The sequence below is a fragment of the Cavia porcellus genome, unplaced genomic scaffold (genome assembly GCF_034190915.1).
Source record: "Cavia porcellus strain 051 isolate PalLab524CR breed Dunkin Hartley unplaced genomic scaffold, mCavPor4.1 scaffold_15, whole genome shotgun sequence".
NCBI classification, from domain to species: domain Eukaryota; kingdom Metazoa; phylum Chordata; class Mammalia; order Rodentia; family Caviidae; genus Cavia; species Cavia porcellus.
The window spans coordinates 72031448-72057877 of NW_026947498.1; the positions used below are offsets into that span (position 1 = coordinate 72031448).

At 46.6% G+C, this 26430-nt stretch overlaps 1 long non-coding RNA gene and 1 other non-coding gene across 3 annotated transcripts; one reads left to right on the top strand and one right to left on the bottom strand.

Moving 5' to 3' along the window:
* Positions 1 to 1307: 1307 nt before the first annotated feature.
* LOC134470524 (uncharacterized) lies at positions 1308 to 3933 on the bottom strand. Of its 2 annotated transcripts, none has more exons than XR_010039464.1 (3): positions 3170 to 3933; positions 2902 to 3091; positions 1308 to 2699 (listed from the first exon to the last, which is right to left on the bottom strand). It is a non-coding gene; the product is annotated as an uncharacterized LOC134470524 (long non-coding RNA). The 2 variants fall into 2 exon arrangements; XR_010039463.1 differs by having other exon boundaries at positions 2902 to 3094.
* A 2053-nt stretch (positions 3934 to 5986) lies between these two features.
* Positions 5987 to 6117, top strand: LOC111755296 (small nucleolar RNA SNORA40). Its single transcript, XR_002789866.1, has one exon. It is a non-coding gene; the product is annotated as a small nucleolar RNA SNORA40 (small nucleolar RNA).
* The last annotated feature ends 20313 nt before the right edge of the window (positions 6118 to 26430 follow it).

The following is a 26430-nucleotide window of genomic DNA, read 5'->3' on the forward strand; positions in this document are numbered from 1 at the left end:
TCACCACACTGATGAGTGGAGGGGGCAGCTCCCATCAGGGCGTGTTCTCACCTCTCAGCTGAAGGAGACACCCACAGCTGCCTGGGCTCCGTGAGTCTGCAGCTTTGGCAGGAAATAGAACCACTCCCTCTGGCAGCCTGTTTTCAAAGAAATGCAAACCCAGATACCTGAAGAGCTGTCACTGCCCAGCAGCATCACTAAGGGGTCCCAGGGGTGCCGTGGAGGGGGCAGCTTTTCCATTTAGCTTTGCTTATGTCCTCTAGCATGAGTCCTGTGTCCCTCAGCCATCTGTTGCCTGCCTGTCAAGAGACTGTGACTGTTACTGCCTCTGCAGTAGAGGCGGAGAGGAGAGCAGGAAACACAGCGCCTCACCTTCCTCCCTGGAGGTCCTGTTTATTTGTTATCGTCCCCAGAGTGAGCGCTGAGCCTTCTCCCAGTCCTGGGCCAGCCCAGCGGTCCTGCCTCATGCCCCTCACTAATGGCGGGGAGGGTGTGCTTTGCATAATTATCCATCTGAATCCCACATAATGTGCCAGAATCCTAGAGGAAGACACAGCAAAAGACTGGTTTTATGAATTTCTCCATTCCTGGGAGAACAGATATGAAAATGGTCCAGATCTGGTCCATCAGAATGAGCAGGGTGGGAAGAAATCGGGGCTCTGGATCCTGGAGCCGACCCCAGAGCTACATGGCAAAGGCTGAGTCGGAGTGGGGAGGAAATCAAAGACGGACCCAAGCCCAGAGCGGCCGCCCCCACGGGCCGCGAGGCCTTCGCCTGTCCGCTGGGTGGGGACCCAGGACTGGACACTGCTTTCTGTGTGCTGCAGCCCTGAAGGAGACTAACAGACAGGACCTGTGGATTAGCTCCAGGTGAGCACAGGAGCAAAGGGCACCTTAGCTTCCAGACTAACAGTCACACCTGTCAGGGGAACACTGCGGAGAAGCTGCAGGAGATTAGGCCAAGTAGGAACATAGCTTAAAACGCAAAGAAAACAGAGCAGGATGCAGGAAGGGGAAATGTCCCTCCTCTCCTGCACCCTTGCTAAAGCCTCTCCCCGCTCCCAGTGGCCTGCAAAAGGAGCTGGGGAAGGAGCTGCCTCAGACCCACAGAACCAAGGTCCTTCCCAAAGCGGGAGGACACTGAACCTGCCAGGGTCAGACCAGGCACAGAGGGAGGCAGGCGCTTCCGGGAGAGAGGGAAACCATGCAGCATTGAAGGAAGGCAGGAGGCGGTCAAGGGCAGGGAGGAGAGGAAGTCTGCGCCACCCATCCACCATCAGGATGACCAGTGCAGGGCTGGGCAGTGAGGATCGGAGCACAGGGCAAGAGCACAATGCCCGCTCTGTGGTTTCTGTCATCCCTGGAATTCCAGAGTCATAAACGATGCAAACTCTTTTTCATCTTTTATTTTTTGGGGGATTGGGTTTGAACTCAGTGGCCTTCATATTGAGTTACATCCCCAGCCCCTTTTTATATTTAATTTTGAAACAGCATCTTCCTAAATCACTAAGTTGCCCAGGCTGCACTGGATCTTGAAATCCTCCTGCCTCAGCCTCCCAGTGTGCTGAAATTAGAGGCAAGTGCCACTGTGCCCCATCAGGTGACAACTCTTGATCTCCCACAGGTTTGCTCTCTTGGCCGAGATAGAAAGGAGTCCAGATCCATGCACTGTGCCCGTCCTGGCTCAGGCCTGCACTCCCACACAGCCATGTTATTCCTGCCTCAGCAGCTTCCAGAGGTGAGTGAGTGTCATGCGGCCACCTCTGGAGAACACTTTAAGAGAGCATCTGTGAAGGGTGCACAGCACATCTGAGCGTGCACAGCTGACATGGACATATTCTTAGGGCCTCACTTCCCCAAGGTGGGGCATAGGAAGCTGGCAGCAATGATGAATTCGGGGAGTCCTGCTCTGGTGGGACATGGGGTGAGCCTGGGCCACTACAGGAAGGCAGTCTAGGGGTACTGTGGTCTCTGGGGAGCTTCTGGCTCTGGATGGGGGCAGCTCATCTCTAGCTGCTGTGTCTCCACTGGGTCGCCCTGCGCATGTTAGCCTGGCTTCCTCTCTAGCTCCCCACAAGGGTCACCTGCTCAGAGAAATCCTGGGCAAGCAGCATCAGCCTCCAGCTGTCTATGTCACCGTCTCCATCACTGAACTAACTTCAACACCATGTGCTGCATCCTTGTCATTGGGCCTTTGACGGAGGAAGTACCCGTAACAGCTAATCCAATGCCGGCCCTCTTGCCATGGCCCAGGGGAGCATGGAGAGGCAGTGCTGTCCTCCGGCCCTGTGCTGTTGTGTTTCCCCGGCTGTGTCACCAGCATGCACTTCAGCCTTGCATCTGACCAAGGGACGGGAATGAGCCCTGCGTTACATGGAGCAAACCAGCCCAGTTAACAGGCCGATCTAGGGGACCTTGAGAGCACATGACATCAGCTGGGGGAGGGAGGCCTGGTGCTGCTGGGCCTCACAGGCTTCTCTAACTTTGAAATGTACCCTTCAGAGCCAAATGGAAACCTTTGCAAGTGCCTGGCAGAGACAAGGCATGACCTGGTTAGTCGAAAGGTAGGTAACTTGAGTGAGACATAATTTCATTCCTTACAATCATTCATTTAAAATGTAAAGCTCAGGGCTGAGGAGGTGGCTCTAGGGTGGAGCACTTGCTTAGCATATGTAAGACCTTGACTTCCAGCCTCAGCACTGCAAAAACAGAAAGAAATAAAGTTAATTCAGTGATTTATATTCTCATCTTGTATCACCACAGTAACTTTCAAGCATTTTTCATCACTTTAGAAAAAAGCACTCTATTGTTTAGCCCTTACCCTAATTTTACATCACTCCCTTCCACACCCCTGCAAGTATCTACTGATCTACTTCCTGTGTGCCTGACCTGGACACTTACAAATGAAGTAATGTCATATGTGGTCTTCTGTGACCACTTTCTGTCATTTAGCATGATGTCTTCAAGATTTAGCCACGGTGTAGCACGTGCCCGTACTGCATCACTTTTTTGGTCAAGTATCCACCTCTGTTGTCTCCAAATTTCCTATCTATACTGTGATCATCCGCTCATCGATCAAGGGGCCTCCAGGCTGCTGTGAAGAATACTGTGATGAACATTCATATGCAGATCTTTGAGGGAGCATGTGTTTGTTCAGGGGATTACGTACCTAAGCGGAATTCCTGGGCTAACCGGTAACTACCCCATGATCAGTCTTGGTGAAAATTCTGGATCGTTTTCCTGAGCAGCCATAACGTTCCACACTCCTGCCAGCAGCATGTGAGGATTCTTTCTTCAAGTCCTTGCTAACCCTTGTTATCTAATTTTTAAAACATTGTGTTCTTCACTATGGGTTGGGCACGAAGTGTTATCTCACTGTGGTTTTGATTTGTGTTTCCCTCATGACTGTGGGTAAGGGCGCCCTTTCATATGTTTTGTGGCCGTAGATTCTCTCATTCTCTGGCTTGCCCTCTTGGTTTCCTGACAAATTTCCAATTTAGATAAAATCTAATTTATCTGTTTTTTTTTTTTTCCTTTGTAGCTTGTGCTCTCAGTGTCATTAAAACACACGTTGCTGGCCTGGGGATATAACTCAGCAGCACAGCACTGGCCTGGCAAGTGTGAGGTCCTAAATTCGATTTTCGGTTCCAAAAAAATAAAATAACATAAAAAAACACATTGCTAAATCCAAGGTCATGAAGATGCACACCTACATTTTCTGAAAGTTTGTAGTTTGGGATCTAATGTTAATGCCTTTGGTAGCCTTTGATTTAATCTTTCTACGTAGTATGACATAAAATGTGAGACACATCCCGTGCACATAGTGATACAGCCATTCGGTTATAGGCAGTCAGACCGAGCTAGATGCTCAGAGAAGTCAGAGCTGAGAGGAAGCACAGCACAACCTCGCCTGGAGAGAGGGACATCCTTCGAAGGAGATGATTATTCCTGCGTGCTTGCCCAAGGCCTGGCCTACGTCAGATGCACCCCAGCACCAGCTGTAACGCCATCTCATCCTCCACCCAACCCTGCCTGCCTGCAGCAGTTCTGCCTAACTTAGCTGTCTGTAACACCTCGAGTTTCCATGTAACTCTTAGAATTAGCATGTCAGTTTATACAAAGACGGGCTTCTGCTAGGAACTATATTGAACCTAAAGCTCAGCTGGGAAGTACAGCTAACCTAACTCTCTAATATAACTCTCCCCATCTGCTCTTGTTTGGATCTCCTTTAGCCCCTGTCAGCACTATTTTGTAGTTTTCAGAGTAAAAATGTCATACTTCCTTTATTAACTTTATTCCCAAATGCTTGATTTTTATTAATGCTATATTAGAAACAAAAGTATTTCCTCAGTGTCACGTTTAGAGTGTTCATTGCCGAGCGTGTAGAAACACAATTGCCGTTTCTATCTGTGCCACACACCCTGCAACCTTGCCAAGCTCATTGCTTATTCCAGTTCCCCAAAGTGGATCTTTCGGAATTTTCCACGTACTATAGAAGGTCACCTCGTCTGAGAAGACAGTTTTACTTCTTCCTCTTCAGTATGAATGCCTCTTATTTCATTGTCACGTCTTTACAAAATTCATGCGTCAGCAAATTCTTCTGATGATATTGTTGAAAATTCCAAATCACAGAGCACGGAGCAGGAGTCCAGGTAAGAAAGGACGGTAGCCGGGCTTCAGGTGGCTGCCAAAGAAAGGCCCCAAGCAGCTCTTCTCTCCGTGTCTTCTGTCTTCCTGGCCATCGTGGTGACTTTTCCTTTAGCCTTGTCCAACCACAAAGCCAGCTTCTGCCAATCCTCTCCTGGTAAAACTCTTAGCAAGCATCTCTGCACAAAGGAAGCAGAAGCCTGTGCATCCTGTCTGTGGGGAACAGGCTGAGAGTGAGGCCCGGCAGAGGAAGGCCTGTCTCTATGACAGGGAGAAGTATCTACTGCCAGGCTCAGACGTGCTGCAAACCTCAGCAGCCAGCTAAAGATAACCCAGGCCAGGAGCCCTGCCCAGGCTGGGGCCCTCAGCGCTCTGTGTGGTGGGCTGACTGAAGCTTCTCGGTGTGCAGCCCAGGCAGAACCCTGGGGTTCTCCTCAGCAGGCCCGGGCGCCTTCACCTACACAGAGAGGAGCTCCTTCCTCTCTGCCTCCTCATCCGTCTCCCACCTCCCTCCCCTGCTGCCAACCCTGGGTCTAATCCCTGTGATGGGGCCTCAGTTTACTCCTGTGAGCAATGGAAGCGGGGAGATAGATCTGTGTTCCTCGGTAACTAGTCCACGAACCCAGAGTCACCCTTAATTTTCAGATTCACAAAACCTTTCCCAAATGCCCACATTCTCAAACCCATACGCCAATAGCCACACTATGAGACCTTCACATGATATAAAATGACAGAATGTGCCCGGCCCTCCACACCCCACCCCACCGCGGAGAAACTACGGGGTCCTGAGCACAGCCTCAGGGGTGCCTGGCTGCCGCTGCCACTCTGCCCCCTGCCCCTGCAGAAGTGACTGGGCCATGGTGGAACCCAGGTCACACTGCCCCAGGCAGATTACACCTCCCACGGTCGGGTGTTGCAAAGACGCCACAGGGACTCCGTGGAGATTCAGTGGTCAGCTCAGACAGACTAGAGACTGGTGGCCATGCGGGCCAGGTGGAGGGACAGGATGCTAGTCAGAGGGGGAAGACACGCAGAGCGGCAGCAGGGAGAAGGCAGACAGTAAGTCCTGCAGTTCCCGAAACATGAGAAACTCTGGTCATGAGCCAGGTGGGCCTTCCTGGCTTCCGTTTCCCGGCCTGGTTCCAGCGTGAGGCCTGGGCTGTCCTTGGGTCCTGAGCTGTGACCTTACACACACCACAACCAAAGAAGCTTGGGCCAAGGCAAAGAGGGAGGACAGTGTTCAATAATACAACTGACCTCTGTCCTGGAGGGGGCTGAGAGACTCCTGCCTAACTCTGGAAAGAAAAAGATCCCAGAAGAATTAAAGCAATGTTCAGAAGCCACTTGTATATGTTTTTGTCTTAAATTGTGGGCTAAAAACTCAATGAACAGGTGCAAAAAATAAATCCTCTTTTGCAACCCAGAACTCAATGTTCAGTATGAGTTTTGATACACAAAAGAAGGAACATTACTGCTCAGCACAGTGGTACAAGTCTATGACCCCGGAACTCCAAGGCTAGGTCAAGAGGAATTAAGGCTGGACCTTATAGTGAGCTTCTACCTCAGAAAACAAAGCAAAAACAAAGAATTATATTAACCTAATACAAATTAAAGAGATGGTGTTAATGGGTAAGTTTTATTGTAAGACTAAAGTTAATAGAAAGCAGAGGATATGGGCAAACTACATATTTGATATTGCAGTGTTTATGTTGTAGCACACTAAAATACTTATCTTTTCTTAAAGGCTTCTGTTTGAACATGGGGCTGGAGTTGAAGATGTATCTTACTGTGTTGGATCATGTTTATTTAAATGTGGGACAGAGTAAAATTTCCATAGGCTTCAATAAATGAAAAAAAAATTTTTTTGAAATAAAGCAAGCGGGCTGGGGTTTTAGCTCAGTGGTGCAAGCACTTGCCTCGCAAGCACAAGGTCATGAGTTCTATCCCTGGTACCAAAAAAATAAAAAATTTAAAAAAAAAAAGCAATGTTCAGGAAAGAGCATTAAAAGAATACATATTCTTACCTTGCCCCACTCCCTGACACGTTAGTCTTCTCTTTCCTGTTTCTCTCCTCATTCCCCCCACCACCCTTCTGCTGGGGGTGGTCGGGGCTATGAAGGAAGTAGCAGAGGGTCAGGGAACCAGGGAGGTGCCACGTGCGGTGCAGAACACGGAAAGGTTGGCTGCACAAGCAGAGAAGCTGATGACACACGGGCTGCCCAGGAACAGGTGCAAATAACCCTGAGAAACTGGATCAGAAGTGGGGGCTCAGGCACAGACATAAAGTATGTGCATAGACAGGCAAACATAACTGCATGTAGGTACACACATATTTGCATACATGCACACATGTCCTGCCATCCAGGAGTGGGAGACATGGCTTGGAGGTTTGCAGAATTTTCCAGGATTTCTGCCTTCAGGGAGAAGCAAGCTCTCTGTTTGCTGAAAAGGACCAGAATCAGCAATGACACAGAAACTGCTGGCAACCAAGACTCTAGTTTCCAAATAGTATCCTCCCCTGTGGAAGGCCTTGGGGAGAGAGTGAATTTCAAGGCTGCAGCAAGGAATTCACAAGATGAACCTAGAGCATCATCTTGTGCCAGAAGGTAAAGAATTTGTCCAAAGAATGCTGAGGACCAGCCTAAAGGAAACGAGCCAGTTTGGAGGGTGATCCTGATGATCAAGTCCAGAATGATTCAATAGCAAAATAAGTACAATAATAGATTTAACCCAGCAAACAAAATAGGACAAAATTCTAGTTAGTTACAAATAGGAAATTGACAGACACCCAATGGGGCACTGATGAACATTAATGGCACCAGTGGGGACACAGGTGCCAGGAGACAACACCTGTGCTGCGCTCCTCTGAGCCCTGTCCTGAGCAACATCCCAGAACCTGCAGGGCAAGAGGCCTGCACCCTGAAGTCATTCGGGTCAGAAGACAAGAGAGACCTTGGCACTGCTCCCTGCTGAGGGAGACTAGACAGACTTGGCGATTAAGAGCAAAGTGAGAGTCCGGGCCAGACAGAAGAGAAACTGCTGGGACGGAGAATCTCAATGTAGATGGGGTGCTGCTTCCTGGTGTGTCTTGATTTGCAGGCCTGTGCACCAGCTACTCAGCAGGCTGCCTTTCTGTGGGCAATATGCCTGCTGGAGGCTCTGGGCATCGTGCTGTGAATGTGTGTTTACAGATTTTAGACTTTATATGATATAAATTAGTTCCCTCAAGAAATAGATTCTGTGACTTTGTCCTTCACTGTCAGCTTTCTTCACCTGAACAAACGCTGATTTCCTGGAATTTCTTTCTTTTTTTTTTTTTGGCTTTTTCCTTTTTATCGGTACCAGGGATCGAACTCACGAATGCCTGCTTGCAAGGCAGGTGCTTATGCCACTGAGCTAAATCCCCAGCCCCTGGAATTTCTTTCTTGCAACTCTGAATATCCTCTGTTCCCGGGCTACAGATAGAATGTATTCCTTGTTCCCCATTGGCCCCTAGAAGCTGCCCACTGAACACTGCACAGACACGGTGCCTTGGTATCATGATGCCTTGGCCTTTGAATGCCACATCTTCATTCACAAGCCTGCAGATCCCACTGAGAGCAGTGGTTTTCTTTCTGAGTGAGTTAAAGAGCCAGTGAATGGTTTTGAGCAAAGAAGACATGATAAAGTTTGTTTTTTGAAAGATTTAGTTTAGTTCCCTTGAGACTATATATTAGGGGCAATGAAAAAGCAGAGTCCGGCTGGAAGACTGAAGTCACCCCGGTTTGCCCAGGCCTCAGACCCCTGGGGCGGCACAGCAGCACGAAAACTGGGAAAGCACCAGGTGGACGGAGATGGGCTGCTTACCCAGATTAGGAGACTTTCAGAAAAGGGTGCCGGTCACAGCCCAGACTGGGTGGGGAGGCCACACTCTGGGTGTGTAATGAATAGGTTCTGAGATACACGATGCATGGGATGAATAGTGCAAGCAGAAAAGATGCCTGTGTTTGTAGATTGATATTAGGAGACCTGGGGGCGGGGGCTATGGGAGCGGTAATTTTGGAAGAGAATATAGGCAGATGGGAGCCCAGCATTGGACTTGCTAAGCACTAGGTGTCTCTTACAAATACAAGGCGGCGTTAAGTAGGTAATTCAATGCACAAGTCTTAAGATCAGAGGGGAGTTGTCAGGACTCCTGTAGTACACAGAGGGTCCCTACAAAGAAATTCAGGAAGTGTAGGGAAGGAAGACAGGAGACCCCCAGAGACCCCAGTATTAGGCAGGCAGGCACCTGAGGGACAGAGAGGAAGAGCTGCCGGGTGCTTGGGCACAAGGAGCTGGGGGCGAGCAGGGCAGCATTTCAGGCAGGAGCGATTCTCTGGCCCAGCGGGCAAGGCCTGAGCAGTCTTTGGATTCAGTTCTGAGAGCCGATGTTGACCATAATGGCTAGAGGGAAACATTTGTGTCCGGTGAAGCCTGTGTCCTTAGAAAGGGGAGATGGGATGGGATCTGAGACGCAGGAAAGGAGCTGCCCCTAAAAGCCCGTCCTAACTCTCCGGGAAGTGGGAATTGAGGTGCTGGGAGGTGTCCCTGAAGGTCTGGGGACAGAGGTAACGGAGTTGTTGTTAGGGGAGGGGGGTGCAGGGGGAGAACAGCAGGCTCGCTGCTGCTGAGGTTTGAATGGTGGGACACTGTGGGAGACACCAGTCAGCACTATCACACTTTCGGTTCCCTGAATTCTTCCTGAGGGTTTATTTTGTCTGCGCCTTCTTCTTGGTCTTTCTCAATTTTGCTGTTGACTTGGCAGAAATGTGTGGGGGTTGACCCCACACTACACGAAGGGCAAGTGTGGTCAGTGCCGGGGCTGACTGCAGATGGAGGAGCCCAGGAGGAAAGTTATCCCCTTTTCAGCTAAGCCTGGCCCTAGCTCCATGTACTGATACGTACAGAGCTGGCAGGGACATTCCTTTGTCCCTTCAGTAGGCTGTCGGCAATGTAAATGGGGCTGGCTGAGGAGAAGCAAGGTGAGAGGTCAGGGTTGCCCCACTCTGTGACTCCCAGAAAAATGTGGGTGAGCCTGGCGGGTTGGAGAGCCGTGACCCATGCTGTCAAATGGGACCGAGCCTCGAGAAAGAGGCTATGATTTCCCAGGGCGGACAAGATTGTGCATCAGAGCTGAAGCACCAACCCCAAAACATTAGCTACTACCTCAGCTGTGTTACGCAGATTGCTTGCTCTGCATTTCTTGTCCCCTGTGTACCCCAGAGGTGACCTCAGATCTCCTGCCCAGCCCAGCTCACAGCAGTCATGTATTCCCACCACTCTCCGGGTCACTCATCCCCAAGTCAATTCCCTCATGAATTAATGAAACCCAGGTTGGGGCTTGGGATGAGACATTTGGCTGGACTTAGGACACCCTGGGCTAACCGTAACTATACACCTTTATTCTTGCCGTGGGTTATACTGCAAGGGTGGGTTGAAATTAACTCACTAGAATCCCAATAACTTTTCCGTGGGATTACAAATATAAACCTTCTGGACCAAGACAAGATCTGGGAAAGGGGTCTCTATAGGCAAGCAGAAACACAAAACAACACCCAGGATGCTGAGGCAGATTTATTTACACCAATGGGCTCTGATTGGGATCATCCCCAGACTATGAGGCCCTGACATCGGTGGTCAGGGCTCACGTGGGACAAGCAAGTTGGAAGAACAAGGCAGAACGGCTTGTCCACTGGGGTTGGCTCAGACACCTGCACTCAGTGGCCAGCTGATTCTAAGAGACGGGAGCAAGGAGAACTGGACCAGAAGCTAACACCGGGCAACAAGACATGAGGTGTGCTGGCGGGGCAGGACACTTTCGGTGACAGAATAAATAAAATACCTTTCGTAGTAGTTACGATGTAGTCCAGCAGAGTAAGACAAGAAACAAAGAATAACAGGACGGGGGCGGGGGTGCCACCTCGGGAGGCAGTGGAGCTGGGCGTGCCTGGCAAACGAGCAGTTTTAATCACCCTTAATTTTGCATTTTACCTTCTGCCTCCGTCATTTGCCCCACCAGCTCTGTTTAAGCAACTCTTTACTCGGATCATCCAAACCCTCAACCCCGTGACTCTCCACACTCACTGTCTTCTCCCACATGGCTAGAAATGGAGGGAAACTATGTGTGCTTAGCTCCTTTCTAAATTTTAACATCAAACCTGCTTTTTCATGTTATCAGAAGTATCTAAAGGGCTGGGGATATAGCTCAGCAGTACAGCCCTTGTCTGGAGAGCGTAAGGTTGTGAGTTTGATCCCTGCTACCAAGAAAAAGGAAAAAAATAGTATCTAAAGCCACACATCTGCACTATCACCAAAGCCCTAGATTTTTTTTTTTTTTTGTCTTTTTCTTTTTTATTGGTACCAGGGATCGAACTCAAGACCACACACTTGCAAGGCAGGCGCTTATGCGGCTGAGCTAAATCCCCAGCCCCCAAAGCCCTAGATTTAATCTCCAGTACCACAAAATTTTAAAACATTAAGCAGAGCATAGCAGCACACACCTGAAATTCCACTTACTCAGCAGGCTGAGGCAGGAGGATCGCAAGCTCAAGGTCAGCCTGGGAAACTTAGAGACGGGACCCCACCTCCAAATAAAATAAAAAGGGCTGAAGATGGAGCTCGGAGGTAGATGCTTCCCCAACAGGGCTGAGTTCAAACCCCAATGCAGCAAATAGATAAATTTAAATTTAACAACTTAGAACATGCTTCACTGTTCATCTTTGATCCTCACATGTCTGCAAAAGTTCTCTTTATTTTAAATTATTTTCCACTTAACGAAACCCTTCAATCATGTTTTCTTTTCAGGAACATTCATGGATGATTCACTTCCCAAGTCCTCGTGTGTCCCGATTGTCTTCTGATGACTTACACAACAGGTAAAATATGAAATGGGCCGGATGGGGCAGGGGACTGAAGTGAGTTTGAGGCCAGGCTGGGCTACATAGCGAGTTCAAGGTCAGCCTGAACTGCATAGTGAGACCCCATCTCAAAAAAAGAAAAAGAAAAGAAAAGAAAAAGAAAGAAAGAAAAGAAAACAGCAGTGTGTCTAATTCCCAGCACCACACGCTCACACTCAGCTCCCCCAGCCTCTGAGAGTACTCAGCTGCCATGTATTACCAAACTGGGACACAGTATGCATCCCTGTCTGTGCAGCAGAATTCACACGGAAGGTTTACCTACAGCTGTAGGTTACTGGCATTAAGAGCGTGAGACTTCATCACACCACAGTATTCACGGGCTGGACAAAGGGTGTGATCGGCTGTCAGGCCTGTTGCGGGGTGATGAGTTTAGTGCCCTTGTAGAGTAGACAGAAGCAGCAGAGCTCCCTCCCCCCACCTAGCACACAAAGAAGAGACTCGTGAGGCCACAGTGAGAGGGTGGCCATCGTCATCAGGGCACTGAATCCGCCAGCACCCTGACCCGGGACTTCTGGCCCCCTGAGCTACGAGGCATAAATGTGTGTGGCTTTAGTGCGCGGTCTAAGGAGCTTTGCAACGGCAGACCATCCTGGGAGCTGGTGAGGACAGTCACTGTGCGATCGGCCCCCCGGTGACATCTTACCTTCTGCTCAAATGCAGTTCGACCATGCTAGATGAAACCAGCAGAACGCACCAACTGTCCCTTCATAGTGAACGCACTCACTATGTCCCTTTACAAAGGAGCACACTGCCTTTGTGCTGCCAGCCTGTCGTCGTTTGCTCTATGATTTACACAGAAATGAAAGGGAAGAAGCTGGACCAGGCGATGTGCACCTGCAAACCCAGCACTCTGGGAGGGGGAGGCAAGTTCAAGCACAGCCTGAGCAGACTGGCGAGTTAGTGAGAACTTGTCTCAGGATAAAACATTCAAAACGGGAGGACGGAGACCAGTGAGAAGGGTCTCGGTTCAGTCCTTAGTAATGCAAAAGTGACGGCGATGATGTACGGGAGAAGAAAATTGTTTTTATTCTACATTCTGGGATAGAATTCTGTAACAAAAGACAAATTAACAAGAAAAACCCCAAAAGTGTATAGTGTATTCACACACACACACACACACACACACACACACACACACGCGCGCGCACACACGCACACATATTACTGTCCTTGGGACAAAACCCAAAGAGGTGGTGTAGGGCTCTGGCAACACTCATGAAGAAGGATAAATGTAGTTAGTGGCGCATGCCTGTAATCCCAGCACTCAGAAGGCTGAAGCAGTAAGGATGGCTGCAGGTTCAAGGCCAGCCCGGGCCTTAAAGTGAGTTTAAGGCCACCCTGAACTGCATAGTGAGGCCCTGTCTCAAAAAAGATGAAATTAATTAATTAATTAATTAATGTCAATTAACAATAAATGTAGAGAAGAGACAAGCCTGGTGATCTGGTTTCCACCCGCCGAGAGTGGGCACAACTCACCAGCGTCCTCGGGCGCCCTCTGCAGGTCGATGGGGGTGTGGCACTCTTTTCACTGTTTTCCTCTGGAAGAGGGCAGAAATCTTGTGTCCTCCATTGACTTAGCTCGAAGCAATCCTTGTGCTAGAGTGGCACAGTCTGCTGCCCTTTGGTAATGACTGCAGCAATACAGACTCCTATTGGTGTCTTTCCTCCATCTCCAATTCAATTAGCATGCATGGGAGAAAGAGCGAGTCTGTGAACTTTGGCTAGAAAGTAACACAGGCAGAACAGAAAGTTAAATCTGCAGCATCGGGCTGGGTTTAGAGGCACACACCTGTAATCTCAGCACTCTGGGAGGCTGAGGCAGGAGGATCCGAGGTTCAGGTCTAGCCTGGGTAATTTAACAATTTAGTGAGAACTTGCCTCAAAATAGAAAATAAAGCAGGGCTGGGCCTGTGGTCAGGGTCAACAGCCCTGTGGGGCAGGAAGCTACGGCGAGCAGTTGGTGGAGGCTCTGTCACCTTGGTCAGGACAGGGCCCACCTGTGGGTGGAGTCTCCAGCCACCCACCAGCCGGGCTTCCCTGCCCCGGGCTGTGGCCTCACCATCCCAGCCTTTATCCCACAGGTCAGGAATGATGCTGAGCGCAGGTAGTGAGGACCAAAAGGTGGGGAGGAAACACGGGTAGGGTGCCCTGACAATGCCACGCTGCTGCTGCTGGGACTCAAATCTGCCCCAGATCCTCGGGTTGGAAGCTTCACTCTTTGATGTGTCAGAGTTGGGAGTTGGGGCTCATGGGAGGTGTTTGGGTACCAGGGACAGAGCCCTCCTGAGCGCCGCCAGGCAACTTGGCACAGAGTAGCTGGCAAGGGACTTTGGCTCCCTCTTTTCTCTACCCCTTCCATTTTTCCCCTGTTTATGCTCCAGCCAGGTGCAGTCCCCCATCTTGGACAGAGTCCTGAGCTGGAACAAAGCTCTATTCTTCAAGAACAACCCTGGAGTTTCCCAGCTGAGCCAACACAACCGTCCACATGCTGACCCCACATGCTGCCTCCCGTGCCTGCAGATCACCCACCCAGGATGACCTTATGGGCAGCTGAGTTAGGTAAAAATGTGTGTAGTCGGACAGAGCTGGGCCCTCGCAGGAGCTGGTGCACAGGACAAGATCCATCGCAACAGTGGGAGACACAGGCACCTCCACTGAGGGCCTCAAGACAAAAGATGAAATGAATACATCCACATGCTTCCCCCCAAAAAACAACAGTGATCAATATCCTACATAGATATCAATCACCTTGGGAAAGCCAGAAAGAGCCATTGACCCACCCCTTCAGGAAGAGCCCCGTCCTGTTTCATACCCACTTGCTTCCCCATTTGATCCCCATTTAATCAATTCTATGTGAGCAATTATGCTCATGATTTTATTGGTTAACCATAGTTTTGTCCCACCTCATGCCCACCTTTTGATTCCTATTTTCTCCTGCCTTGGAACCATCTCACCTCATGGTTTTGCTCCATAAACATCCCTAGAAAAGGCAGGGTCCTTGGCAACCCACTTGAGACCCCTTCTGTCTCTCTCTCAGACAGAGGCTTTCTTTCCCCAATACACAGATTATACTCTTAACCTCTGTTTTCCTGGAGTTCCTTCTTCAGATTTATAGAACACAAACTAGTACTGGACATCTAGCAGATTAGTACCGGACATCTAGCAGATTGTCTCTTTCCCCTGTATCATCCTGACCCTTTGTTACGGTTTGTGTCTGAATGTCCCCCCAAAGCCCCATGCAGTCATGTGTTGGGGGAGGGAATGACACTTCTCAGAGGCAGCTGAATCTAGTTTGTGATTAATTCACAGTCCAATGCTGGGATCATGGGTGTGAGAGCTACACCTGCCCTAGGGCAGGCAGCCTGCACACAATATAAGAGACAGAAAGAGTCTTTCTTTTTTCTCTTTCTGCATTTGCTGTCTTCCACCACTATGAACTGTTGCCCTCTGCCATGCCACCTGCCTTGGCGCCAGCTGATTATGGACTGAAACCTCTACAAACTGTGAGCTACATAAATGCTTCTTCCTTTAACTTTGGGTGTCAGATATTTTGTCCCAACAATGAGGGAAAAGTAGGGGTCAAAGCTCAGAGGACAGGCAGGGACACAGGTAAGGATCAGAAAAGAAGCTTTGTGCCTGCCACTTTCCAGAGCCTGGCGTGGGCTCAAGGCTGGCTGGTGCTTGGGGCAGGTGTGCAGTTTCTTTGAGAAGCCCCGCAGGCCACATGCCCTGCAGCTGCAGCCTGGGAACTGCTCACACAGCCTGCTCCTGACATGCTATTCAGTCCCTGACTGAGACCCTTCATGAGTCGGCTGACCCCAGGCAACCCTGATGTCCAAGTCCTCTTCAGAGGTCTGTCTCCATCTAAAACCCCCAGGCCCGGGAGTCTCTGTGCAAACCTGTCAGCTCACCAGCAGCACTGTGTGGCTCTCCTCTAGGTCCATCCACCTGAGGAACAATTCTGCTGAGGTATATACTGTAGAAGAGTGGACAAATCTTAGACCTGCTGCCTGGAGAGCTTCACAGAGCAGGGCATGCCAGGAACAGAAGGAGAAGCTGAACAATGACACAAGGGCCCGTGCATTTTCGTGCCTCTGTCTATAAATATTATGAGAAAGCAGAAGAGAGGGAAAAGGGACCAAGGTGTCCTCAGTAGATGGTGAGATTCTGAAGTGACTATAATTTCCAGGAAAGCCTTTACTTTCTGGGGACACCAAGGAGAGGAGGAGCGCCATGAGATTGAGCTGGGCACACAGGTGAGGCCGGTGAGTCACACTGCCCACAACACCGAGCACCAGGTTCGCAGGGAGCCCTGTGGGGGCCAAGCAGACCAGCAGTGTGGGGACTGGCATTTTAGAGAGGTCTTCTGGGGACTCTATTGCTGGGGGCAGGCAGAGAGGCCCCAAAGCAGACCTGGAGGAAGGGCTGGGGTGCGGGTGTAACGGTGTAAGAGGACAAGGCCGCGAGGCCAGGACAAGGCCTCTGGCTCTGGTGAGAGAAGTATTAACACAGTATATTTGGAGACGAGGCTCCACGGGCGTGGCTCTGAGGAACCTATCACAGCTTCAGGGTTAAATCACAGTGCATGACTGTCTGTTTTCCCAGGTGGACAGTAAATACCATGACAGCGCAGCCTGCGTCTCCCACCCACCCCGTTCCCTCTCTAAATTCCCTGCTCTGATCAGAGCCAGCCCATCAGCATTCACTCATGAGCTGTGTCTCTCCATCGCTGCATGACAAGCCTCCCAGCTGTAAGTGCCTTAAAACAAGGCAATTCTTTTGCCCCCAAATCTACACAGTGTCAAGCTTACTGTGGTGTCAACTGTGACAGCTCCCCTTTAGGCTGGCTTGGTTCTCGGCTGCAAAGCTGATTCTGGCATATTGGAGGCGTGTTGATGCCACGTCATAAGAACACGTATGACCGTGTTGTTCAGGAAATACATCTATCTAATCGCACACTATCCCCCTCACACACAGGAGTAATCAAACACTGCCACTCTGTGGTGGACCCAGCGTTTGAACTCAAGTCCCACTCAGGACACTTTGCTTAGGGAGGAAGGGGTCTGTCATCATATTCTGGAGAACTCCTCTCCCACAGTTTGGAGAGTGCACTGACAGTTATGGAGGTAATCTGCACACTGTGTTGTCTGCTTCTTAAACAAAAATGTGGACTCCATGAAGGGTTTAGTACTCACATGTATCCGTATAAATGTAACAGGCACATATCCATTGTCTCCATTGCTTAGCCCAGGGAACTGCACATGGTAGCTATACAAAGAATTCCTGCAGCATAAAATAACGGGACTGCTGGTTTAGACCTGCGTGATGGAGTGGTGCTGCCCCCTACTGGGCATTGGCGGCACTGCAGGCCACTTCAAGCTCCACTTCAGGACCAAAGCGTGAGCCATAATAAACCTCTCCTCTCATCCCTTAGGTTGTGGGTATGAAGGAGTTTGTCACAGCAGTGAAAAACATAACTAAGTGATAGAGGAGCCGAAGGGCTGGAAAGGTCAAATGCAGGGCTCCTGGCCCAGAAGACATGGCCTTATGCTGCCAGCTGCTCACGTTCCTAGCCACGGTGCTGTGGCCCCCTATACTGGGTCCTCCAGACTCGCAACAGTTCTCTGACCCCATGAGACAGGGCAGCCGGCTCTCAGCTTTCTGCTTCCCCTTCCCACCCCTGCAGGGTTTGTATAGCTTCAAGATTACCACGTCCTTACATCAATGTACTGTACCTCCTTTCTGTCACCTCTCTCATCACAAAGTATCCAAGGGGCTGGAGGGCACCAGCCGCTCTGATCTAAGGGCAAGGAAACCCGAGCTCTCGTCCTTGCTGTAACTGTCATTGCTGTCACTTTAACATAGCAACATGGCTTCTCTGAGCCTCAGTTTCCAAGCCTTTAAAGTGAACACACAAAGATCTTCCTCACAGGGCTTCTGCGAGACCACCTGAAATCAGATATGGATATCAGGAGCTCAGAGAATTGGGCCTACGTGTTAATTAAAAAGGAATAAAGCCAGGTGTGGTGGCACACACCTGTCATCCCAGCACTTGGGAGGCAGAAGCAGGAGGATTGCCACAAGTTCAAGGCCAATCTGGATTATATAATGAGACCCTGACTCAAAAAACCAGAATTTTTAAAAAAGAATTAAACACTGGCAGATCCAGGGAAAGTGTTTAAGGGCAAATTGTGTTTCGTGACTTGCTCTCTGTTTTTCCAACTGTACTTAAGTACTTCAGCCTTTTTGCTCTTGTTGCTTTTGGTATGTTCTGCCATCATGTCCCTCTGCCATGTGTCACTCTGCCTTGGACCAGCTGATTATGGACTGAAACCTCCATGAATTGTGAGCTAAATAAACCTTTCCTCCTTTAACTTTGGGTGTCACTTATTTTGTCTCAACAAAAGACAGAATTTGGTAGCAAAAAAGTGGAGTTGTTGAGACCCCAAAAATTTAAAGAAGCCAGGAATGTGGATCATCTGGGCAAGAAGGGAGCAAAGCCAGCCCAAGAGAGCAGTGATAGGGGCGACCAGAAGTGCCAAATGGGTGGAGCCACCCAAAAGTTTTGTAGTTCACATCTTGCCACAGATTGCTAGAGATGCGGAACATACAACTTCAAAACTTAATGTTTGCCCTGCTGGATTTTGGGCTTGCTTTGGTCCCATTCCTTTCTATCCCATTTGTAACTTTTGAAATGGAAATGTCTACCTTGTGTCATTGTGTGTTGGAAGTGTTTAACTTTCTTTTCATTTGTACAGGGGCTTGGTTTCAAAAATGGCGGCTTGCTAGGGGATCGGGCAGAGAATCTCTCCGGAGAAATCATATTAGATGCTAGAATATGGCAACATGGAGAGGGCCAGACAAATGGATAATGATTCTTTTTAACCAAGACAGCACGGCTGGAGGATTTAAAGTCGTGCTGACAATTTGTAATCGCCAGATCTTGGAAACAACCCAAGTGTCCATCAACTGAGGAATGGATAAAAAAGTTGTGGTATTTCTATACAATGGAGTATTATTCAGCTATAAAGAAGGATCACATTGAGATATTTATCAATAAATGGGCGCAGCTTGAGACCATACTCATAAGTGAAATAAATCAATCTCGCATGTGTGAATACCGAATAGTTTCCCTAATGTAAGTAATGAATCAAATATATAAAAATATGTGGTAATCATGATTCCCCATTAGGTGGCCTTGGAGCCTTATAAAGTTTTCACTCATTAATTAGAAAGGCTTTATTCTGGGCTTCTTGATTTGAAAATATTTGAAGCTAGAGTATATGAAGTTTTATCCAAATATTTCAAGGAAAAAGACACTATGGTAACTACTATTAAGTCAGGTTATATGGTGGTAAAGTACTAGGTTGTTGAAACAGTCATGCTGGGACCTCTATTGTTATATTGTTATGTCCTGTTTTATCTCAATCTCCCCCTTATTGTTTTAAAAAAAATATTTAGTCATTTCTTATGTTTGTCTTAATTAAAGAAAAAATTCAAAAATTAGGATATATAAATAGTAACTCTTTTTGATTTCCTATTAACTTGTTTTGAAGTCCTGTAGTACTCCCACAATCTTGTTTTGACTGATTAGACTCTGTTCCATTCTATATGGTAGTATCAAGTTTGAAGACATAGGCAACTACTTTGAAGACAATAAGATTCACTAAGATACCCATTCTGGTTTGACTATTGTCTTCTTTGGAAGTCCTGTAATGTTTACAATGCCTAAGTTTTATTGGTCTTGTTCTCTACTGTTTTGTCCAACTTTATAATATCTAATGAGATAGACAATTCTTTTTAAGGAAACAAGGGACAACGTTGATAACCATTGTTGATAAACTTGTACTCTGTTCTACACCATGTGCTATGTCTATCCTTGGTATTGACTGACAGCTTTGTTTTGCCATATTTGACTGTATTCTTCCCCCCCCCCCAAAAAAAAGTAATAAGCACTAAGGAGTAATGAAATCTAAAGTGTGTGAATTTTGTTGTAAAAAAGAGAGGGAAAAAAAAAGAAAAAAAAAGAAAAAGAGCTCTAACGGATATAACAGCAAGTGTGTTTAGGGGTGTTAAATAGCTGACTGTATCAATGTTTTTGGATCATTGAACACAGCTGTTTGCAGTCTACCTGTTGGAATGTCCACCTTGTATTCTTTGATACTGTGATTTGAGGAACTATTTTCAAGATGATAATATGTAATATACTAACAGGTGATTTCTTACTGTTATGTTTTTTTTTGTTTGTTTGTTTTGGTTTTGTTTTGTTTTGTTTTGTTTTGTTTTGTTTTGTTTTGTAGTTCTGTATTACGTGTACCCTTACACCGCTTTGGTTTGTTTTGTGTTTTTCTCTTTTTCCTCTTAAATAAAAAATAAAAAAATAAAAAAAAATAAAGTCGTGCTGAGACTGCGATGGCTGATAACGGGAGTCTGCAAATCCCGCACCTTTAATGCGGCAAACTGACCAGTGGACCCAAGAGGAAAAGCTGTGTCAGCTTTTGGTGACTGCTGGAAATTGAGACTCGGGATCCCGCCAAGCAGCCAGGGCTGCCCAGCTGCGCCGGAGGAGATTGTGAGAAGCTCCGAAGTTCCGAAGCCGGGTACCGTGCAGTTTTCTGATCGTTCCGCACTGTGTCGGGAACGCAGTGAAGGCAAGCAGCGTAGTGTGCAGTAGACTCAAGAGGAAGCCCTGCACTGAGTCCTGGTGAGTACTGGGGATGGAGTCCCACGGCTGCTGTGGCTGGCTGGAGGACATCTTGAAATTAGGCAGAGCCTGCCACCACAGCAACATCAATAACACAGAGAGTCTGGTGGAAGACATCTTGGAGTTGGGCAGAGCACGCGGCTCAGTGACATCAGACAGTTGCCCGTGGCATAGAGAGGTCTGGTGGAGGACATCTTGAAAGTGGGCAGAGCCCAGTGCCGTATCGACATCGACGACATAGAGAAAACTAGTGGAGGACATCTTGGAATTGGGCAGAACTGCAGCCGCGGGGACATTACATTGTTGCTCCTGGCACAGAGAGGTCTGGAAGAGGACAGCTGGGATTTGGGCAGAGCCCTGTGCTACGGAGACATTAGCCAGCTGCTTCTGACACAGAGAGAACTGGCAGGACCTGCTGGCGCTGAACCAAGCCTCTGGTTGGGACCCAATAAGCAGATACAAAATAGTCACGATTCTGTGACACCCACAAAGTACAGCGTAATTTGCAGATTGACTGACACAGAGGCTGAAGTCTAGCCTGCACCATCCCTGCATCCCCGCCTACCCCAGATAACAGCAAATTGGGGAGGACAGCAAAAACTCAAGTTAACACACTTCTGAAAGGCCCTAAGCAATACAGAGAGGGCCACAGACCCCCAGAACACTCCAGTCTGAAAGAAACCAGAAACATATCAAGAGATAGAAACAAAAAAATATCTCCAGCTACCCAACGTGAGAAAATAAGCCCAGGAGAAATAGACACTGAAGAGAACAAGCACAATAACCATCCAATATTGGACACAGCACCAGCTGAAATAAAAAAATTCCTCCATGGTCTCATAGATGAATTTAAATCTGTACTCCTGATCCAAGTGAGGCAAGATATAAAGAGATTAATTAAAGAAATGACAAGCCCTGCCCAAGAGAACACATATGGAAGAACTGAGTAAATCAGAAAAGAAAGAGATACTTCTGAAGAAGAGTTTAAACATAACTTAGAACACATGAAACAGATCCAAAGAGATTACCAGGAAACTAAAAACTCCATTGAACACTGGCAAAATGCCTTGACAGAAACTAAAGTCAGACTTTTGAAACTTAAAGAGAGATTTAACATATATGATCGTGAAAGAAAAGACCTCTTAAAAATAACAAGGAACCAGAAAGAAACAATTCAAAGGCTAGAAGATGACAAAAGTATACATAACTTAAGAATAAAGAATGTGAGTGAGGAAGAAGGAGCAACCAAAAATGAAATACAAAGAATATTCACAGATATATTAAAGCAAAATTTCCCATGTATAGCAAAAAGAAATGATATCCAGATAAAAGAGGCATACAGAACACCAGCTACCTACAACCAAAACAGATCTATGCCTAGACATATAATAATCAAGATTCCAGAAATTCACCAAAAGAACAGAATATTAAAAACAGCCAGAGAAAAAAAGCAGATTACCTACAATGGGAAAATTATCAAAATAACAACAGACTTATCAACACAAACTCTTAAATCAAGAAGGGAATGGGGAGAAATATTCCAAGTTCTGAAAGAAAATAATATGCAACCAAGGCTCATATACCCATCAAAACTCTCTCTCAAAATTAATGGAGAAATAAGATGCTTCCAAGACAAGGAGGAACTGTGGGAGTTCGTGGCCACCAACCCAACCCTACAGAGAGTGATGAATGACATTCCAGAGAGGCAAAGGAAAGGATACCAGGATTCCAGCAACAGTGGCAGAGAGGCCTCAGTGAACAGGACAGACAGTGGAATGAAGGAATAAGGTGGACAAATTATAGCAGTAAAGTGGAGTAGCAGACATGAGGCAGAGACGGTAAGCTATAGGCTTTAGTATAGATAGATTTGATACACTACCAAAAAAGGCAGAGGTCATTGTTAATAGTGTATCAGGATTTAAAAGTCACAGTGGTCTTATCGCCCTGTTTAGTTTGAATTTAATTTGTTCTGGTCTGTCCACTCATGTCAGATTTGAGGGCACAGACATCTGACCCAAACATAGCAGTTTATACCATGTAACTATCCTTAATTTCCTATTAACTTGAGCTGAAATCCTGTACTACTTATATTGTCTTACTATGACTGATCTTATTTGAATCCGATTCATAAGACCACGGTTTTGCCTTGGCTGATTTTATTTAAATTTGATATGCTTGATAGTATCAACCCTAAAAGTAGAGGCAGCTACTCTGAAGATGACAAGATTTAAAGATATCCATACCGGTATTAATTATTAACAGCTCTCAAGTCCTTCAATGTTTTCAAAGTTGTGTTATTATAAAAATAGCTAGGTAATACTATGTTCAACTATATAAGCCCGATGATGTGGACAAGTCTATTGAAAATAACAAGAGAAAGCATAGTAACTATAGTAGATCACCTAATATTGGGGTCTTATGTGTCTTTTTCACTGCAAGTTTTTCTAGGAATTTGTTTTGCTGTCTTGTTATGATTTGTTTTCCCCTATAATACAGAGAAGATAGATATACATGTAGAAATTCACGCATGAGAAGATTCTTTTAAAAAACTATTTACAGGAACAGATTATATAATGCAAGATGTAATGAACAGATACTCTGAAGAAGAGACACTAAGAAACTCAATGCTAATTTTGTAGCATTATGATATAAAATCTAGCAATACTATTATTCACTGATCAGAGTGATATTAATCTAGTCTCTTAAGTTCAATATCGGCATATGTAAAGATAAGGACAGCTTCTACGAAGAGAATGAGAAATGCGATGGTAGTTATTATTGTCTTCCCCAATGTCAGATCTTGAAGACCTAAAAAGCCTTCATCATCATGTAATGATCTGATTAGTTCTATAATATGCAGCATGTATTTAATGTGTGTGAAGATGGGGACAACTATTTGAAAGAAACTAGAGACAATTAGATAGACAGTGAAGATCTCCAGTGGACTTGCTTTGAAATCTGTATTTCTTTAAATTGTTTTTTTTAACTGTTTTGTTCTGTTTTGATGTTTAATCTTACCCTCTTTAAGATATAAAACAAGTGTGTAGGACTGATAACCATATTACTAAGTTTTTGTTAGATCATTGAGCAGAACCGTTGGCAGTGTCACTATTTGAATGTCATTTTACATACTTTAATATTGTAACCTGAACAGCTATTTCTAAGATGACAATATGTAACTTATCAACTGGCGATTTCTTACCATTTATATTTCTGTAATTCTGTATTATTTCTACCCTTTTTCATCTTCATGTATTTTTTTGTTTCTTTCTCTTTAAATAAAAAAAAGATTTGTAATTCTTTCATTCTTTTGTTTTGATCAGCTTTATACTACTTTGTTTTGTTTCAGTTCACTGTGTATAAAGATATGAACAAACATTTCAAAGGACACAGGAGACATTATGGTAACCACTGTTGATTTACAGTTGTCTTGTTTTGAAATCCTGTGTTGCTTGCATTGTTTTGTTCTGATCTGCTTTGTTCTGTTCTGTTTTGTTTTGTTTTATTCTCTTTAAAACAAAAAAAAATTAAAAAGTACAGGGGCTCACAGCTCAAAGTTTGCCTGAAATCTTAGGGGAGACTTGGGACTTGGACTTTTCAGCAATGCTGTAACTGTTAAGACTTTGGAAACTCTTGGAGATGGACTAAATGGCTTTTGCTTAAAGTAACAGGACCAGAAGCAGAAAAATTCATTAATGTAACATATCACAGTGACCTAATAACGGATAAAATCACATGATCATCTCATCAGTGATCCAACACTGCTTCATGATGGAAACCCTAAGTGAGCTGATAACAGGAAGAGAGCACAGAAGCAAAGTAAAGGCCAGATGTGAAGGCCCCTGCTTACATAGTAAGGAATGGGTTTTTAAAAACCTGAAAACCTCTGAAATAAGGAACAAGGCACAGATATACCCAGTCTCCACTTCTGTGCTGCACAGAGAGTGAGGAAAGTCAAGTCCAGAGCAGATAGGTAAGAAAAGGAAGTGAAAGGCTTCTAAATCACAGACATAATATGGTCCTTGGTTGCAGAGAAAATACAATTCCTTAAAGATGTGCCCGGCCTGTGGGTTTAGCTCAGGCTGTGGAGTGCTGGCCCAGCATGCATGAGGCCCTTGACTCAACTCCCAGCACCACCAAAAAAGGAAGTGTGCCTCAATTTAAGGGAAATGTTTTACTTACTGTATGTGTTTTCTGTCACATTAGTCTAGCCATTAATCTATATGTATGATAAGTAACTTCATAAGGACTTAGAGGGCCAGAAATATAGCTCAGTGGCACAAGTGCCTGATTGGCAAATGCAAGGTCCCGAGTTCAATTCCTGGTATCAAAAAAAAGGACTTATAAATAAATAAATCTGGGGCTAGAGATTTAGCTCAGCAGTGTAAGTGCCTGCCTGGCAAGTGCAAGGTTGAGAGTTCGATCCCCGGTACCAAAATAAATACATACATACATACATCTGATACTGGTAAAAAAGGGTAGGGGTAGAGGGGAAGGAGGAAAAAAGAATTGAAACTGTCATGTACACGTACTCCCACAATGAATGCAATCATTATGTACTGCAAACATGCACTAATAAAAATAAATTTTTTGCTGGGGGTATAGCTCAGCAGCGTAAGTCCCTGCCTGGCAAGTACAAGGTCCTGAGTTTGATTCTCAGTACAAAAACTATATTTAAAAAAATAAAAATTTTTAAAAACCAAAAAAACGTGATTCTTACATCTGGGAAGTCCGAAAGAATCCATTTTTTAAAAAACTGTTATAAGCCGGGCGTGGTGGCTCATGCCTGTAATCCCAGCACTCGCGATGCTGAGGTGGGAGGATTGTTGTGAGTTTGAGACCAGCCTGGGCTACAAAGTGAGCTCAAGGCCAGCCTGAACTGCATAGTGAGACCCCGTCTCAAAAAGGACAAAAAAAAAAAAACTGTTATAAACTAATAAGTGATTCAATAGAGTTATAATATATAAAACCAACATATGACAGTCAGAGGCCAATTACTGTGGGTCAGTTAAAAATAAAAGCTTTTAAAAATCAGCTGTGTGTCCCCACACTGGCCCTGAACTGTGTGAAGAGGAAATCAGGAGCTGGTGCTCAGCAGCTCAGGGACATCCTTCCCCGGGTCTCGCCCTGTCTTGGTTACTTTCCTCTCGTTGAGACAAAATACCTGACACCCAAAATGAAGGAAGGGAAGGTTTACTTCTTACAGTGTGTGGAGGTTTCAGTCCATGATCAGCTGGCTCCAAGGCAGGGCGGCACGGCACTGGTTCAGCACTTCAAGGCAGCAGCCAGAGCCAAAAGGGGAGAGCAAGCCTCTTTTCCTCCCTTACATTGTGTGCACGGCCGGTGAGCGCTCACAGGATCTCCTTGCCCTCCTTTGCACAGGATGAGGATATGTACAAAGTAAGGAGCTGGCTCCCTGCTGAGTCTCTTAGTCAAATTTCTGTACTTCTCAAGTTGACACAGTGTATCAACATAACACTCCCCAGCTCCCTCACTATTTCTGGGATTTCCCAGTTAAGTGGCTTACATTCCAGAGCCAGTCTCAAATTTAAGGGAAATGTCTTATTTGCTGCATGTGTTTTCTGTCATATTACTCTAGCTATTAATCTATATGTATGATATAACTGTTGCAAGATTACAAACAAATGTAGTAAGGTACAGAGGGCTGAAAGACTCTCAGAGATCAATACTTAGTCACAGCCAAGTGGCAATTCCTTCCCAGCCTGATACTGGAACAAAATCCCCCACAAACCACCCTGTGCTGCCCCTCGGGCAGGACCCAGCTAGCCACTGCGGCAGGAAGGTGGGCACACTCCCTTTCATCTGCTCTTCCCAGAGTGAGCCCAGACGAAATCCCTCTTTCTGATATCAAGAAGCCATGCAAACCCAGCCCCGTATGCCTGGTACAGGCCTAGCGTGGCCTGGCCAAGCTACCCACTGCCACTGTGTCTGCCTGTCAGCCAGAGAGGAGCTAGAAGGGACACCCAGAGCCATGGGGGACTCTCAGCTAGGACCAAAGGGTCACACAGGCTCCGGGACCTTGGAGGGGCTCAGATCCAGGAAAACCTGAACTGGTTCATTTTTGGAGCTCACCAAACACTGTTTCAAATACATACCACACACCTGAATCTGTACTGCATT